The following is an 18940-nucleotide window of genomic DNA, read 5'->3' on the forward strand; positions in this document are numbered from 1 at the left end:
AAACAGGTGTGACATGAACTTGGCAACTTCTGAGAAGCAGGAATGTCTAAAGGACTTGCTAACCCACAGAGATCCAGTTTGGGGTAAGAGAATGTAATCCAGAACTCCGGTTGGGGGCAGGGAAGTGGACGTTTTCCCATAGGGAAGGTTGACCAGAACCCCCACAGCTGGAACGGGCATCGCATGCTTAAGGGTGGCTGTGGGCTGGTTGGAGTCCCAGCAGGTACGATGGACTCCAACGGGGGAGGGAAGCTCTCCTTTCAGGGGTCTGTTGGCAACACTGGTCGGCATTCCATAGCCAGTTCCTCAGGGCTCCTCTGAAAGCGTCAGGACTCCTGCTGCTTCGCCGGCTTCTCTGGCCCTGGTTCCAGCGTTTATGGTGGCAGAGCGACAAAGACCCCGCGGCAGCATCCTCTGTCCAGCGGGTCCTGGATGCACTGCTCGGGGGCTGATGGGGATGGCTCTTGCTTGGTGCTGGCATCTGCAAACAGGGAGAGTGCTTATCACACTGGTCTCTCCGTTCTCCTGTGTCCATCCTGCCAAATGGACAGAAACGAGATAAGGCGGATGGCGCGGGGAGTGGGCAGGACACGAGAGGCGCTTGGGGAAGGAATACGCGCGGGAGATTAGTGGGGCTGGAAGGGTCGAGAACGGCAGGCGAGAGGAAGGACCCCGGGATGGCACGGCACCATCAGAGATGGAACACAGAGAGAGGGCAGACGGTGTGAGCGGGGAGGCAGGGCCAGCTTGCCATGGCCTCCTTACCTCCTGCTCTGCCCATCTGCCTCCCATTCTTTGCCTTCTGGCCCAGTGGGGACTGTCCCAGCCCCACCTCCCAACTCATACCTACGAGGGGCCCTCCTCTGTGCCCCGCCAGAGAAATCAACTTACTTCACCCCTTCCTGGGCCTGCGCGCCTCTTGCTGCTGCTGCCGGGTGAGCCATCCCTCCAGGGGCCGCCTCCTGGGCTTCGGGCACAGCCTTGTAATCTGGGCTTTCAGAACCTCCTTTCTTCCCGATCTTCAGGAAGGTGTCTGGATGTTCTGTCCCTTGACTGGACAAGATCCAGCAGCAGTGAGCAACGCAGGACCAAATCCATGCCACCAGACTGAGAGGGACAGGAAGGGGAAACACGGGGCAGCCCTGGGTGATCTGGACCATCTGGTCACCTTATCCGGGTTCACGAACGGATACGTAGATGAGGGAGACCAAACCAGATCAGAACTCCAAGCTCGGGTGCAGCAGGGTCACCAAGTTTCTTTTTCTGTGGGGACTGATCTTGCTAATACATGTGTGATTGCTTCTCAGCCTTTGGGCTAAGACCAAGTGTACTAATACACATGTGAGCTGATCTAGCCACCCAAGTCTTACAAACCCAGGACAGCCTTGCGCTTTACAAATACATGGAAACTAAGCATCAGCAGCAAATTGCGCTCTTTCACCCATGTCCGTGGAAGCACATCCCGCGGCTCTTCCTGCCAGGCTGCTGGGGTGAACCCACCCCTGACACACTCACCTGAGTAGTGGGCAGGACATGACACCATGCAGGAGCACTCAGGCCCAACCCTGGCACAAGCCAGGAGCTTTCCTCTGTACCACAGCCCCAGGACCGTTGGCTAAGTCAGGCTGGGTAAATATCTTAGAGACAGAGCCCAGCACTGGGAGCCCCTATATCAAAGCACACACTCTGCACCAGCAGTGTGCATCTAAATCATTCAGAGGCCTTTGGTTACAGCTCTAGGGTGTCTGGTTCAGTTGGAATGTTGGGGGAGGAGCATTTCTAATAAGCTCTGAGGAGCTGTCATTACACTGCAAGAACCACTGGTCTACACCCATCTTATATTAAAGGAACTACTCACAACTCACTTTCCCTTTGCACCTGAGCCTCACCAAAAGAAGAGGCACTGAAAAGGCTGCCACCAAAAACTGTTACTAATAACATTGACTTTAAGGTAAACGAGTCAAAGCCACAGAGTTCATGCAATCTAACCACCTCATTTCACATGACATTAATTAAGTCTGGAGAGGGGAAGTAACTTGTCCCAAGAAACAGTGAAACAGCCAACAGCAGAGCCCAGCTAGAAAACCCAGCAGTGTTGTTCTCCAAATCATAAATAGGGACTGTTAGAGAAGCCCCTGGCCTGAGTGTTTGGCCTCATGATTATGGCTCTGGTTAAGAGGCCTGCACCCATGTGGGAGACCCAGATGAAGCTCCTGGCTCCTGGCTTCAGTGTGGCCGATGGGAAAGTGAACCAGCAGAGGGAAGACCTCCCCTTCCCCACCCCCCATAACTGACTTTCAAAATAAATAAATAAATCTTAAAAAAATTTTTAAAAAGACATCTGCATCGCATGTCAGAGAGGCTGGGTTTCATTCTCAGTGGTGGCTCCTGGCTCCAGCTTCCTGATCAAGCCTTCTTGGGGGGCAGCAGTGATCACCCAGGCAGTTGGGTTCTTGCCACTCGTGTGTGAGACCTGGATTGAGCTCCTAGCTCCAAGCTTCCATCTCACCCAGTCCTGGCTGTTTGTAGGCATTTTGTGAGTAAACCAGTGGATAGCAATTTCTCTCTCTCTCTCTCTCTCTTTCTCTCTCTCTCTCTCTCTCTCTCTCTCTCTCCTTCTCAGATAAATTTTTTTAAAAAATACTATTTTACAAACCTTACTTTTGCCATTGCTGAAGTCGCATGCATCAAGAGTTTGTGCAGTTGCCACACCCAGGCCCCTCCATCCTGCCCCCATGCGAAGGTGGCCTCTCAGGAAGCGGTTCCTGCTTCTCTCCAGGCTCACCTGAGAGCTCACTGCCAAGCCCTCAGGACGGATTTTCTCAGAAATTGCACGACACCTATGGAGGCCCCAGCTCACTCCTCCCACTTGACCGGATGTTGCTGACCCACACTGATGATGGCACAGACTGTCACCAGGAAGGACATCTGTCCCCTAAAAGTTCATCCTCAGTTTCGGCTTGGACTTCTGCCCTTGCTGGTCCCTCTTGCTGGAGAACTTTCCCCTGACTGTCTCCTGTCTCCTCCTTTGGTCCACTAGGGTGTAGCTGGTGCATTTCCCCTCCAGAGTCTCTCCTGACCGTGGGGGTCCCCAGGCCGCCTCCTCTCATCATACTCCATCTCATCAGCCTCCTCATTTCCTTTCCAGCCCCCACCACTGTCTGGAACACTCTGTGCATCATTTACTTGCTTATCAATGCCCGACACTAGGATGTGAGCCTCAGGAAGGCAGGCCTAGTTCGTGCTCCTTGACTACTATAACCGAGCACCCAGAGCAGTGCGGGGCCAAGGCAGAACTCCAGAGTCACAGACGAAGGTGCAGAAGCCACCGGGAGCCCCTCCTTCCAATGTTGTCCCCAAACTCAGGACTTTTCTTCCTATGCCATTTTCAAAGGTATGAGGGAGCTTCAAAAGGCCCACAGAGACTGGAAGTAAAAGGCAAGCTTATTTTGGTGCAAAGATTTTGAAATCCATGTTAACTTTTCATAATGACACATTTTCCATGAACCTTCTTGGCATGGATTTCACAAGTGTCTGCACCAATCTCTTACTTCCATTTCCCAGACATTCTGAAGTGCCCTCACAGGGGTCGAGCTCCTTGAGCTTGAACAGGATGTGGAAGGAGGAAAACAAAACGGAGGTTTGGGCTGGTGTTCTCAATGCAAGCAGAGAGAGAACAGGAAGTGCCAGGGATGGGGGGAGGGGGTTGCTGAATCACTTCCCAGCTCTGGTGCCCTTTCAGCTAGAAAGGATACTGGTGACAGGGTCTCTCTGGATATAGGTGTGTGTGTTGGGGGCCGTGCACAAAGTGGAGGCCACAGAGTGGAATGATGAGATGTTTTAGAGTCAAAAGATTTGGGCTCAGACCCTAGACTAGTCACTTAAATGTCTTTGAACCTCAGCTTCCTCATCTATAAAATGGGACAGCTGAAAACACCCAAGGCATAGGGTAACTGAGGATCAACCAGAAAAGACCATGATTCGCTGCTAAATGGTTATTGATGATAAGACCTTGTGGTCTTGGCAGAGATACAAGTAGGTGAAATTCCTCAGGTGTGCGCCCGCTGCAGCCCTGCTCTGCCACCTTTCCTCATCCTACCCAGGCCCCAGACCAGCAGCAGCAGCCCTGGGGTGCCAGCATTGGCCATACATAGCTTTGTGGGGCTGCCAGGAGGAGCCCCGGGGAAAGCTGTGGAGAAGCACAAGAAGGCCTGTGGAAGTGAACCTGGGGTGAGAGGCAGAAGACAACACCCCTGATGGCCCATACTCTCTGCAAAGCCCAGAGCCCCAGAGGACAGGACCCTTTGAAAAGCCAGCCCAGGAGTTTCTTGTCCATGGTGCCCACAAGTTGCACATGTCACCTCCTCCAACCCCAGCACTCCCAGGCAGAGTGACAGAGAGAGGGAGACAGAAAGAGATCTTTCATCTGTTGATTCACTCCCCAAATAGCTGCAATGGCCAGGACTGGGTCAAGCTGAAACCAGGACTAAACCAGGAGCTAGGAACTCCATCCAGATCTCCCATACAGGGGGCAGAGACTCAAGTACTCGGGCCATCTTCTGCTGCTTTCCCAGACACATCAGCAAGGAGCTGGATTGGAAGTGGAATAGCCAGGACTCAAAACTGGCACTCTGATCACGGATGCTGGCACTGCAGGCAGTGGCTTTAACAACATGAAGCCAGGTCCCCTTCGCTCTTCCTAAAGTGGTAATGCTGATGACACACCTCAAGGAAAGAGTAACTTCTCCTCCCTTCTACCAAGACACAGTCACTGCAGCTCCTATCCACATCTGGCCAAGTGCAGCTGTTCTACAGAGCCACACCACATCCTCGCCAGTCCCTGCCATGGTGCAGCCTACAACCCACTTGGGGACAGAGGACTCTGGTGCCACCACCAAACTGTTGGGTTTCAGAGGTCACAGAAGACACATGGGAGGGGGGCTAGATGGGGCCAGCCCCCTGCAGTAGCTGAGTTCTTTTTTGGCATTGAAATGCTGTGTTTCTCAGGGTGTCCAGATCAGGGGTAAGTTTTCTGGTTTCTGGCAATGTTGCTGTGGTGTCCCCGGTTCTAGCAGTTGCTTGGATCATGAAAGCCTTGGGAGGCATCAGCCACGGAGAGCTCGATGAATGGGAGGACTAAAACATGCAGAAAGGGAGGAGGGGGGGAGTTTGGGTCTGAGGGTGTTGGGTGAGGACAAGAAAGAGTGCACCCTGAAGTGAGATGTGGACAGGGAGCCGCAGTCTAGTTCAGTGTGGATTGAGGCACCTGTGGTGTACACCTGCCACCCCTCAGCAGCTCAGGTAACTCACGTGGACCTCTGGCTCTCGAGGATGAACAGAAACATGCCAGAGAGGCAGGGGGAGGGCCAGGACCCAGAACCCCCTACTGCCCTCCGAGGGTGGAGGCAGGCCTGCCTTGTCATCTTCCTCTGTGTTTCTCTGTGGCTATCTCTCCCAACCCCCACCTTTGGTTATGGGATGGGGCAGGGAAGAATAGCAGGATTCTGTTACTGCAGGCAAATCTTGGCTGCTGTGGCTAGGATCTATTCGTAGGGCCCCTAACAGTTACCAGGAAAGGGCATCTACTAAGGGGCTGACTGCAGAGCCAGGCTCTGGTCTGAAAGGTCCAGGACTTGTGGTTTCCAGTAAGGCAGAGTTGGCCACGAAACATGCCACGGGAGAAGGCCTGACTCCCACCTCTGCTCACATTCACTTTTGCCTATCCCATGGGACTGCTCTGCTCACTTGCTGTGTTGAGTCTCTGCCCATATTCATCTGTGCGTGGTGCCCCTCCCAGCCTCATCTTGGCATCTTCTCACTGCACTTGCAAGATCTGGTTCCCAATTCAGCTTCTGCATGAAGCCCCTGACTCTTCATGCCCACAATGAATCCACAACTCCCACCCCCTGCTTCAGGGGACCCTGTGCTCAAAATACTCTTCACACGGCAAAGGACCTCTGGCTTCAGCTCCCCCACTGGACCACACAGCTCCTCAGATCAGGGGCTGCATCCAAGGCCACAAATTCAGAGGCTCACAGGGCCAGGCAGCTGGTGTCACTAAGTGGAGCAGCTTGTTTATGGGACAGGGATGAGGGCAATTGTCTTGGTGTTGGCCAGTCCAGTGGGTGTGATGAGTCAGAGGGGGCTGGCCTTATCTAAAGTGGGTGGCGGCCCCTGCAGAGAATGCGGCCCCTGGGAACACGGCTGGCGCCATCAGAGCCTCGGGTTTCAGACGCAGCAGATATCTGCATTCTTATGTGGCATCACCCGTCTCACATGTCAGAGGCAAATTCAGATCGAAGACATCGTGTTGTGAGCCAAAGCAAATGTATGTGCAGCCAGAACTAGCTCACGTGCCACCCGGTTGCAGCCTCTAGATTATACCTTTGCCTTCTGCATTGCCAGTGCCTGGCACAGTGTAGACACTCAATAAAAGCTTGTTGATTGAAAAGCAAACGGATGAATGAATAGACAAGAAGGAGCAGATGGGTGCGAGAGAGGAAACAGGATGGATGCCCACGTGTCAAGACGCCAAGGGGTGGGCTGGGCACGCTCAAGGTGACCCCGTTGCCAAGCTGTCAGTGTGAACAGTAGCGTGGTCCTGCTTGTTGGCTAAGGGGAGGGGTGAAAGACTGCCTGGAGGACTCAAAAGCCAGCAACCAGCTTCGCTGAAGGCATTACAACCGGTAGTTCTGGTTGTAGCCAAAACACAGACGACAAGGAGTGTGCAAGGGAAACCTCGGCATGCCACAGACTCCACACACCTCCTCCCACCCCACCCCCCAACAAGCCCACCTGAGGCCGTGCGTAAGGGAGGTTAGGAGGTACAATCTAGCGATGCCGAGGGTGGGGTGGGGGTGGGTGCAGAGCGACAGAAAGGGAGTCAGCCAGACAGAGGACTCCCTGCCTGACCGCTCTGAAGCTTCAGGGAGGGCATGAGCCAGTCCAGCCAGGTGTGGGGCCACCCTGCAGTCTCCAGGAATACTACGGGGAGGGGCGTGGCATACGAGTGGCCCCTGGGGAATGCCTGAGGTTGCAAAAGAAAAGTTATTTCAGGTTCAACTGAGTTATAATTTATTTTTCTAACTGATCATTACTGCTGCCGGCTCTATAAATAACCACCAAGGGAGGCTGCTTTTCTGCTCCCAGATCCTCCCAGAGCCCTGCCAGGTTCTCTGTGGTTGCCGGCCTGCCAAGCACACAGCACATTTCTTCTCTGTGCAGCCTTCAGGGAATCCTTCTGTGGTGCCTGCCAAGGAATCCGCTGAGTTCTGCCCAGTTCAGCCCTCCCCTTCCTGATCTGATCCCTCTCCTGCAAACCGGCCACCCAGCCCTCCTCTCCCACTCACCACCTCCCCCAGGCCCCGAGAGGCCCTGCTGCACGTGGTTCCCAAGCCAAGGGCCCGGCTTCCCTGTGTTTACTCTGCTTCCACCCAACTGCAACCCTCCCTGCTCAAGACAAGAGTGGTTTGTACTATGAAATCCAGCTGAGCATCATCTGAAGTCCAGGCTGGGAAGGAGAGGGTTGTCCTGATGGGATCAATGGTAAAACCCCTGGGGGCGACATAGCCCCAGGGAAGGGTGCCTGTGGTTTATGTGAAATCGACCTGAAGAGTTTAAATAAGGCTGCGTTCATGGGTGATTCGGTTGCACCAAGTCTCCCTCCACCACCCAGAAAAGCATGTTCTTGAGGGTGTTTTGGAACTTGAGGGCGCCGATCTTCAGAAAGCCCGCCACGTGCCAGCATGGCTGTTTCTCATCACTACGTGATGTCTACGAGGCAAGCGTCCTGATGCCCGTCTTGTGGATGTGACCTGAGGAAAGGGACTCACTTGAAGTCAGGCAGACAGAGGGAGCCAAGATCTTTCCACTGCGACTCCCCAAAGAATTAAGTTGTCTTTCTATTTCTCAGATGCTTTCTGCTGCTCAGAAAGCAAGGACAACCTGAATATTTAACCACAGTTCAGCAACAGCCACATCTGAGTTCTGTAGACTCTAGCTCTCCAATTGGTTAACTGTGTGCATTTCATCACTCTCTCTTTCATCAGGGCTGTGGCCACTTGAGTTGTCACAAAATGCAGGCTTACATATTTCTGCAAGGTTTTAAAAACTACCCAAACTGGGGCTGGCTCCGTGGCGCAGTAGGTTAATCCTCCACCTGCAGTGCCGGCATCCCATATGGGTGCCGGTTCTAGTCCTGGCTGCTCCTCTTCCAATCCAGCTCTCTGCTATGGCCTGGGAAAGCAGTAGAAGATGGCCCAAGTGCTTGGGCCCCTGTACCCACGTGGGAGACCAGGAAGAAGTGCCTGGCTCCTGGCTTCGGATCAGTGCAGCTCCGGCCATTGCGGCCATTTGGGGAGTAAACCAACAGAAGGAAGACCTTTCTGTCTCTCCCTCTCACTGTCTATAACTCTAACTCTCAGATAAAATAAGCAAAATCTTTAAAAAAAAAAAAAACTATCCCAATGTTATGTTAAAACTAATAGAAACAGGGGCCAGTGCTGTGGTGTAGTGGGTAAAGCCGCTGTCTACAGTACTGGCATCCTAAATGAGTGCTGGTTTGAGTCCCGGCTGCTCCACTTCCAATCCAGCTCTCTACTATGGCCTGGGAAAGCAGTAGTCGATGGCCCAAGTCCTTGGGGTTCTGCTCCCTTGTGGGAGACCTGGAGGAAGCTCCTGGCTCCTGGCTTCGGATCAGCACAGCTCCAGTCATTGAGGCCATCTGGGGAGTGAACCAGCAAGTGGAAGACCTCCTTCTCTCTCTCTCTGCCTCTCTTTAACTCTGCCTTTCAAATAAAATAAGCAAATCTTAAAAAAAACTAAATTAAACCAAATTATGAAAATGGTAAGATTTCACAGTGATTCAACCCTCTGTGCCTCCAGGGCCTCCACTGCCCGGCAAGCCACACCCGGTGCACCAGAAAGGTTCTGGATCTTCCACCACCTCTTCTAGGCCAGCGAGCCCCAGAGGATTCTGGTCACATCTCTTCGCAGAAAACAGTTGCGCACACCTGCCTCTGTGTGTTTGTTTACCTATCACACCATGTCATCCCAACAGCAGAAGCAGCAGAAGAAAAGGATGATGTGGATGTGTGTCCATCTACCTGTGGCTCTGTCTGGCTCCTTATCAGTCCCATTTTCTCCCTGTCCCACAATGGACGGTCTCACCTTCCCTGCACATCCTACCTTGGACACTACCCCTCCAGGCTATGGATTCCGCATCCCCCACTTATTACCTCCCCCCATCTCCAGTAGCATCTACTCTGTCCTGTGCACTGTGCTGGGGACACTCAGTAGACAAGATGGACAAGGAACTCTTTTCTGGGAAGCTTATAACCCAGGGTGTGAGACAATGTCAGACAGTGGTGCGGCCACAAAGGCAATAAGGTGACAGGACAGAAAGTGATGGCTAGCCATGTAGGGATGCGAGGGCAGTCACACTGGACTAGGAGACCCCTGAAGGACAAGCAGGAGGGCTTCTGGGCAACAGAGAGAACTCCCAGGGCCAAAGTCCTGAGGCAGAAAAGCAGGCCAGGGTGGCTGCATGACACTATGTTGGTAGGAGGAGTAGCAGGAGAGGCTGGGGGCTCAGGCTGAGACACCCCGTGGGGCTGAGCCGTGTCTCCATTGCTAATGGGTTGGGTGATCTTGGGAACCAATGACCCTGAAGCCAGAGCTATTGAAGGGCTAAAAGTCACATATATGAAACATCAACATCAGTGAGAATAGTGCCCAGGTCATGGACAGCATCAATAAATGCAAGCCCTTGATGTCTTGTTCTGTGTCTGCTGTTGGCCTCCAAGATGGCATGGGCGCTCACACAAGCTGGGCCTGCGTCACGCTTGAAAATCTGGTAAACAAATGAGTTTTAAAATGAATAATGACTACAGAAAATCAGAGTTTGGCTACATACATATGATAGGTTTTTTTAAACCATTGTTTTCTGATTACAAAAGATATATATGTGTATATATATATATTTTTTTTTAATTTATTCTTGGAGTGGTTGCTATTTTGAAAAAATGGGATCATAGTCTACATACCACTTAACACTACATTTTCCTCCTCATGTGTCTATCATGAAAGGCACCAGAGCTTCAGGGATAAGATCATGGACTTTGGCAAAAGACCACCTGTGTCCACATCATGCCTCTGCTATGGCCACCCACTATGCCATCTCACTGGAGTTAGCTCTTGTGGCCAGCTCATGCAATATGCAAAATTTTCAAAAGAACGGGCCTTCCTGTTAGCAATATTATGAGGATTAAGTGAGTCAGTTTATATAAAATGCCTAAGAATGCTTAGGATGTGGTATGCTTGACTTAACCTAGCCCTTATTGTTAGAGACTTGGCTATTTTTCATGTTTTTATTATGATCAGCACTAGAACAGCCTTATGGCTAAGCTCTCCTCAACACAAACATGATTATTTCCTTAAGATAAAGCACTAGACGTGGCATTTCAATGCCAAAGGGTATATGAATTTTTAAGGTTTTTAACACATATTTCCAAACAGTCCTTCAAAAATAGGTGTGAACCCATTTCCTCAAACCTTGGTATACACTGAGTACTAGCCTTTTAGACAACCCTTGCCAATTTGTTAGGAGAATGAACAACATCTCATTGCTTTAATTTGCCTTCTTTAATTACCAGGGATGTCAAACAGGTTTTCATTCTTCTTACTTCTCTTGTGAATTGCCCGTTAGTGTTTAAAAAGCAAGTCCGGAAAGAGGTGTTTAGCCTAGTGGTTAAGACACCTGCATCCCCCATTGGAGTGTCTCGGCTTGATTCCCGGCCCCAGCTCCTGACTCTAGCTTCCTGCTAATGCAGACCCTGGGAGGCAGTGGTGATGGTCCAACAGACACACACACACACAGACACACACAAGACCTAGACTGAGTTTCTGGATCCCAACTTCAGCCATGGCCCAGCCCCCTGTGAGTGAACCAATGGATGGGAGCTCTCATCTCCCACTCTGTCTCTCTGCTTCCCACTCTGTCTCTCTGCTTCTCAAATTAAAAAACAAACAAAAAAACTTCCTAAAAAAATAAATAAAAGGGAAATCCATTTTCATAATTAGGGCCAGCAGGATCGGTGCTCTTGAAATAGATTCCCCACTGTGGGAAGGGCCAAGCAGGGCCAGGTGGTCACATCTGGAAGGAAGTGGGCATCTCTTTGTCTTGAGGAAGGGTGAACTGATGACCTCTGACATTCTGTCTTATGCTGAGGTTGCTGGCCTCTGGTTCAGAGCAGCAAAGGTAGCCAGCAAACCTCACGAAGAGAATCCTGCAAATAGATCAATAGCCAGACTCATCCTGACATGGGCACTTATCAGGCTTTCAACACATGTTCCAAGCAGTCCTCCCAACGTGGGAGTGAGCTGTTTCCTCCAGCCCCTGTATTCACTAAGCACTGGCCTTTCAGACAATCCTTGCCAAGTCGCAGGGGGAAAGCACAGCATCCCATTGCTTTAATTTGCCTTTCTGTAATCACCAGGGATGCTGAGCAGTTTGTTCCCATGTTTGCCCAAAAGACATTTGATGCCTACACATCTCATAATCCTGGGCATAAGGAGCCCTGAGTTCCATCAGAAGGAAAAAGCCAAAATGATATGGCTGTGCTTTTGGTCCACAGAACATGCTACAGCAGGGAATCCCTGAAATCTCTCCCTTGATGACATGGGAAACCTCTGGAGGTCACAGACCAAATCCTATTACAGCAAGGACCTTCACAGTCAAGGTCAGTGTAGCACAGAAAGTTCCAAGGTGTGGCCAGTGGCCTGTTCAATCTGAGCCATGCTTGTACAACTCTCTGCTTTGCCTTTGCCTTTGGCATGATCATTTGACATCTAACAGCCTTCTCACTGCCACTACTCCACGAGTACTTTCACAACGATTTTCTCTTGAGCTGGTCAAAACCCTGCTAGTACCTAGAGAACTCCACAGTGTTGGCAGCGAGCAGACCCCTGGGTCCAGACATACAGGTGTGTGCTCTCAGAAGACGGACCGTACATGGATTGGAAACCGGTCTGAATTGCATCTGACCGCCCTCCTCCAGGAGGACGAATGCAATGCAGCTCAGAGGACCTTCTATGTTCTTATGAAGGGGGGATCTTTTTCCTTCTAAGCTTCCCCGTTTTGGCAGCTGCAGTTGGAGTTTCCCGCTGGGTTTGGCCCTCATCAGCATAATGCCAGTTGGAAACAGCATGCTCGCATTTCTTAAATCACTCCTCTAAGGAAGAAGTCACATGTGGGGTGAAAACGCTGGCTCATTTTCCAACAGGCACACCTTACACAAACAAACCTGAGAGCCGCAGAGCAGTGAAACTGGCAGCCCAAATAAAGCACAAAGGAGAATGTCTTCCAGGAGGGAGGCGATGCCAGGGCTCGGCTCTTGGCAACACGAGTGAGACTCAGAAGGCGTAGAGGCCTTGTGGCAGGCCCTTTAGCACACTCTTCAAAGAGCAACATCATGGGCAAGCAGACTAACGACTGCAGAGAACACACGCACCGCGCGCAGTCTGGCAACCATGTTGGAGGGCGTATGCAAGGCCACTGGGTAACGTGTTTGGGCAGTCCATTTCAATGCCTCGAAGAGAACTCAGGGAGGCCTGTGATACTGCACAGGGCCAAGCACTGGGGTCAGTACTAAAAGAAATGCGAGACCTAGTGGCTCTGCACTGAGGGCTGAGGAACTGATAGGCACGATGGTAGCTGGCAATACAATGAGTCAAGAGTCAGCAGGAGGGTACAGCAGTGACTGCCACCACAGCTCCAGAGGGCAACTGGCCTATTCAGAAGTGGGTGAGCCAGCCTGTGTGGGGCCATGGATTGAGTTTAACCTTGAAGGGGTGGGTGCGGAGAGAATGTCGGCAGGTGGCTAAGAAGGGAGCTGGCATCTGGGGAGCCTGTGAGAGCAGCATGAGAAAGGCTAGGGTCCAGCACATGCTGCCTGCATTCCTGGCCCAGGAGGGAGGAGGAGCTGTGCTGGGGAGGCAGAGCATTTGCTTGGGAGGAAGGAGGCCAGGATTCAGAGGGGTCTGAATCCCACACAGAGACGTTTGGGCTGCAGCCAGTAAGCAGCAGGGAGCAGTTGGAGACTTGTGAACAGCAGATTAACATAATTAAAGCAAAATCATGAAGACTTTAGCTTTTGGTGGGCATGCAGACTATCCAGAGAAGCGATGAGAACTAGAAAGCATTGACAACAACACAGATTGGCAGGGTGAGAGGCGGGACCAAGGTGTCGGTGACCAGAGAGAAAGAAACAGAGCTGGATGATGCCACCGAGTACCCATCTACGGGGCTTGGAGGTAAATTTGGCAGAGAGGATTAAGGATGGATCTGAGGCCATTCAGACTCTGGAAACGTGGTGGCTGTGAGGTGGAGGTGGCATTGCCAGATGTAAACACATACCAACAAGGTCAGAGGGGACCAATTCAGAGCCGGACAGTGAGAGCATTTTCTAAGAGCCTTCAAAGGCCAAAACATCCAAGGCATGTGTCATTGGAAGTGGGAGACCACAGATGATAATTTCTAATTTTAATGCAAAAGGAAATTAGCAACTTAGTTGAGGGTTTCTCAAGTACCAATGCAGTCTGGAGGCAGGTATTTGGCTCAGTCATTAAAGACACCACTTAGGCACCCAATATTGGAGTGCCTGGGTGTGAGTCCTGGCTCCACTTCCAATTCCAGTTTCCTGCTAACATGTTCCCTGGGACACAGAAGCTGATGGCTCAAGTAGGTGGGCCCCTGCCACTCATTTGGAAGACATAGATGGAGTTATAGCCTCCTGGCTTCAGCCTGGACCAGCCCCAGCTGTTGGGAGTATTTGGGGAGTAAACTAGATGATGAAAGATCTCTCTCTCTTTTAGAGTGTGTGTGTGTGTGTATGTGCCTTTCAAATAAAATGAAAATGAATAAATAAAAATTTTGTGAAAAGAAACAGCTGCCTGTCCAGACGAAGAGCCAATTAGTGTGGCTCTGCACTCCCCTCCCACCTCCCTCATCCTGGAAACTCCTCTAACTGTTCACCAGGCCATGAGTGCAGAAAACTCACAGAGAACAGGACAGGAAGATGCAGAAATCCAGGATTCTCATCCTGCTGCTGCTACAACCCTGCAGGGTTTAATTATGGTCCCACTTGAGCACACACTTAGGGTTCGGCATGAGAGGACAGCATCGCTTCTCTCCTCCCTCCCTTCTCCCACCCCCCTCCCAGAGCCCCTCCTCCACTCCAGTAACCAAATGTCCTGGCAGGCATCTTTCTCCATCCTGCTTCCCATTCCTGTCGAGCTTGTCTCTGATTTCGCTAGAAATGCTGACAGTCTAGGAGACAAACTACAGATTGAACGACTGCAGATTTCAACCAAACCAGGCAGCTTGTTGTACAAAGAGCCTTGAAGGGCAAATCAGGAGCCTTAGATTGTCGGAGTCAGGCAAGGGAATCAGATAGAGATCCGTGGAGACAAGGGGATCTCATCATTCCCCAGTTCTGCCCACGTGGAGACAAGTTCTCTTACTCTGCAGATACAGGCGCGAGATAAGCCGGCTCCCTCTCCCAGTGCTAACCCCAAGTGCAGTGCTCACAGCTGCAGTTACTCCGAATGACAGTGCAAGGGAAGGAAGCAACGGATGCTAAAAGACAAAAAGAAAGCAACGCTGAAGGTTGAAGGGACATGAGCAGTCTGAAATGCACACCTCCCCCAGTTCCTGGAAAACAGGATGAGTCAAACACAAGTGGAATTTCACAAGCGCCCCTCCTCCGCTGGCCACACGCGTTCCCAGACGCAGCATCATCTGTGTGCATGTCGCTCAGCGCCCACAGCCACCAGCTAATGCCTCTCCAAGTGAAGCTGGGAGTCCCATCTGCTTCTGCTGGGGGCTGGAAGTAAATGGGGCAATGGAACATGAGCCCCGTGACCTGGACGCAGGTGAGCAGAGGGGAAAAGGCAGAGAAGGCTAGTGAATGGGTGGTGGGAGTTACCATGGCTCTGAAGAGAGGTGCCAGAGACCAGGTCACCTGTACAGCCTGGGGTTTGCCCCTATTTCTGGTTTCCTAGACAACGCTGCCTTAGCTAGGGAGAAATCTTAATTTGAATAATACAGGTTCTGGCAACGGGACAAAAGAGAGATAGACAAAAAGCAGTGACTCTGTGCCACGTCAGGGAATGTGGACAAGCAGGGAAGGGAAGGGCTCACCAAATGGAAGCTGACATCCCATCAGGCTCTGTGCTTTCCCTACTTCTGCATCTGCACCGAGAGGACTCCTGTTCACCAGTGGAGGTGTGGGTTGCATGTGAGCAGGACCTTGTCAAAATCAATCAAATGGTGCACTTAAGGTCTGTGCATATCACTGTATGTAAATCAGACCCCACTGACTCTGGCTCACCTAATGAGCTGGTTGTGTCATCTTGGACACATCATTTAACTGTTTGTAGTCCAGGGTTCCTCACCTATCAAAGTGAAACTAAGAAGTAGGTCCTGAAGTTTCTTATTTGCTGAAAAATTTTAAACTGGAAGAGCTGGTTGTGGTAGGAAACCTGCAGATACATTCAGATGGAAAGGGTCATGACCTTTGGTATAAGCTAAGAAGAATTTCTTCTTTAATTTTTTTTTTTAATTTTTGAAAGGCAAAGCGAGAAAGCGGGGGGAGGGGGGGTGGAGAGAGAGATCTGGTGTCCACTGGCTTACTCCCTAAATATCTGCAACAGCCAGGGCTGGGCCAGGCCAGAGCTAGGAGCTAGGAACTCCATCTAAGTCTCTCGCCTGAGTTGCAGCATCTCAACTACTTGAGCCATCACCTGCTGCCTCCCAGGGTACACACTATCAGGAAGCTGGAATTGGGAGTGGAGCCAGAACTTGAACCCAGGCACCTTGATATGAGAAGTGGGTATCCCGAGTAGCATCTTAACCACTACACCAAGTGCCTGCCTCCCCCACCCCCTGAAGAGTTTCTGAATGGAATTAGCCGTCTGCAGGAAATTCCTCCCCAATCACCCATCCTGGAAGCAGCTCTAGAGAGGGAAGAAGACACCATGTGATGCATGCAAAGGCAATGGTGACCACTGCAGGCTGGGCAGCTGCCCTTCACCTGCATCCTGTCCTCTCCTGCAGACTTCCCAAGTTCCTCCACTGGAGATCCCCCAACAGCCTCAAGACTGGGCCAGCAGTTTTCTTCCTTTCTTGCTCAAACTCCCTTTGGGTTTGTGGCAACGTGGCCAGGTGGCAGGAGGGGAGATGGAAATGGGGGAAGCACGTCACCCCTTGGTGCTTGCAGAGGGAACAGGATGGGCACAACATTAAGAGCAGGGGAGAGGAACGCCTGGCCCGCAGGCCTTAGGAGGCTCCTGAAATCATGTGGTCCGGCCCTGGCGAGTCAACCACACGCAGGACTTGAAATCCAAGAATCTATAGCAGGCTAATTTTGAACTTGATAATTCTGTATGGCCTGCAAATGATGTTACAAATACCCAAATGGCCCTTGGCAGAAGAAAGTTTCCCTACTCCTGGCTCAGAGGATGCCCAAGTCAGTCATTTCCCCACTCCACTGCTCACATATAAGAAAGGAAGATCCAGAAAACTCCTGTGGCTTCTCCCATAAGGAGAAACCCACGGAGCAGCCAACAGCTGGCTCCAGGCTGGTCCTCTCCCACACTGCGGCTCCTGCTTGCTCCATGAACAGGTGTGAAAGAGAGGGACTGGCTCGCCCCTAAACAGGCACTGTGTGGTGTGCAGGTGAGCTCACTGGATCGCCTGTGTCTCTTCTCAGAGGGGCACTGACACAGCAAAAGCATCAATGGTCCCTGTCAGGATGGAAAGGACTTCACAGAGGGTGTCCCACCAGCAGCTGCCCAGTGATGCAGCCGAGGGGCAGCTGGCCTGTGGGACAACTCCGGGTGGGAGAGGCTCTCAAAGGAGCATCAGCTCCAGATTGCAAATTGCTTTAGCAGCTGGAACAGGCAAGAAGCCAGACGAGTGGCTCTGATCCGAGGGGTTTGTGCCTCGGTGCTGGCTGGCTACCTCTCCCCCTGGCCACCCCTTCATCAGTATTCCGATGAGCGGGTCCCTTCACAGAACTACTTAATCCGGGGCCCTACAAGTCTGCAGAGATTAAGGAGAGCACAGTGCCTCCTGCCAGTTTTTGAGGCAGGGTCAGTAAAGTACTAAAAGGGAAGGGGCTTGTCACGAAATGCTCAAACTAGCCCATCGCTGGACTTGACCTATTAAGGGTTAATTCAATCATCTTTTCCATGTAGATACTTGGAATTTTTTTTTTAAATCTTCTGTCTCCCTGGTATCCAGCGAAATTAAACCCTTGTTCAAATCCTTCTTGAAGCCACTCAGAGCGATAATAGCAGCTGGGACTGAGCAAAGATTAGGACAATAATGGGTCAGAATTAGGGGGACAGAGAGGAGACCCAGCACTATGAAGGGGCACCCCCCACGAACTAACCCCACCCTGTAGCCCTCCAAGCCAGTGCCAGCTCTGGTGGTGACAGGAGGGGAAGCCAGGGCTAGGCCTCTGAAGCCTCAGCTCTCACAGAAGTGCGGCCATGGCCTGTCTCCCAGCCCTGCCCTCAGAAGCTGCCCTAGGGAACTGTTACATGCCAAAATGCAGCAGCAATAAGGGAACACAGAGCTTGCTGGGCTTGGTCTTATCACCATCTCCTTCAGGCACAGTGGGTGAGGGTGGAGGGGTTCCCAGGGAAAAGTGACCAGGGATATTGTCTGAGTTGGACTCTGCAGACAGGAGAGTCGCTTTAAAACAGAGTAAGAAATGACCAGGGAGCTCTAGAGGTAAACCAGTGTGTGAGTTGCCACATAGGAATTGAAGTGGGTTTAACTAGCTTGCAAGGCCTGACATTCTCTGTGCTGTGAGAAAAAGTCTTAAGAACCAAGATTTCAGGGGCTGGCACCGTGGCGCAGTAGGTTAATCCTCTGCCTGCAGTGCCAGCATCCCATATGGGTGCCAGTTCGAGACTTGGCTGCTCTTCTTCCTGTCCAGCTCTCTGCTATGGCCTGGGAAAGCAGTGGAAAATGGCCCAGGTCTTTGGGCCCCTGCACTCGCGTGGGAGACCGGGAGGAGGCAACTGCCTCTGGTTTTGGTTTGGCGCAGCTCCAGCCGTTGCGGCCATTTGTGGAGTGAACCAATGGACGGAGAACCTTTCTCTCTGTCTCTCCCTCTCACTGTCTGTAACTCTATCTCTCAAATAAATAAATAAAATATTGAAAAAAAAGAATCAAGATTTCCAGCCATAGCAAGAATGGAGGGTGAGTGCAGCTTTAACTAGTTACCAACTGGTACCAAGTTTAACATCATTTGTCTGCTACACACAGCTTCAGGATTAGTCGGGGGAAAGCCCTAACATGGAGCACTGGGCTCAAATAAACCCAAAAGAGTTGACATGAAAACTATCCAGACTTTTACAGTGGACAAGAGCATAATAAGGTGAGCCACCCGATGCCTCCCTTCCCCCTCACCAGGACCGCAGCCAGTGACAGCCCTTGTGCTGTAGACAGAGAACTGGAGTACCATCTGGCTGGGTCCCACAGCCCCATACTGGCTCTAGGAATCTTCAATGCCGTTGGCAAGAGTGGAAGTGACCACATCTGCAGAGCAGGGTCAGGCCCCAGCCCCTCTGCACAGGCTGCTCCCTTCAGCAGCTGGTCCCTCAACATGAAAGCCCAGACCCTCTCTTCCCCAGCCAGCACTGGAAGCCAAAACGGTTGGCTGACCTGCAGCTCAGGGTCAAGTCCAGACCAGGTCACTGCTTGGACAGACTCCCAGGGAATGCTTCTCAGGGCCCTGCTCTCTATGACGGGACCCTTGCCAAGGGTTCACAGTGGACTTGGCCACTCCCTAGGGGACTTACTGGGTCTGGCTTGTCTGGAGTAGAAGGTCAAGTGGGTTCAAAAAGGTAACTCCTGTGCCTTAAAACT

General features: G+C 51.6%; 1 protein-coding gene across 4 annotated transcripts in view; it reads right to left on the bottom strand.

Annotated features, from left to right (window-relative positions):
• Window positions 1–18940, bottom strand: part of HIVEP3 (HIVEP zinc finger 3) — a 488676-nt gene that overhangs the window by 303617 nt on the left and 166119 nt on the right. The gene's annotated exons all lie outside the window — the stretch shown is intronic.

Source organism: Lepus europaeus, chromosome 5, assembly GCF_033115175.1.
Source record: "Lepus europaeus isolate LE1 chromosome 5, mLepTim1.pri, whole genome shotgun sequence".
Classification (NCBI taxonomy): domain Eukaryota; kingdom Metazoa; phylum Chordata; class Mammalia; order Lagomorpha; family Leporidae; genus Lepus; species Lepus europaeus.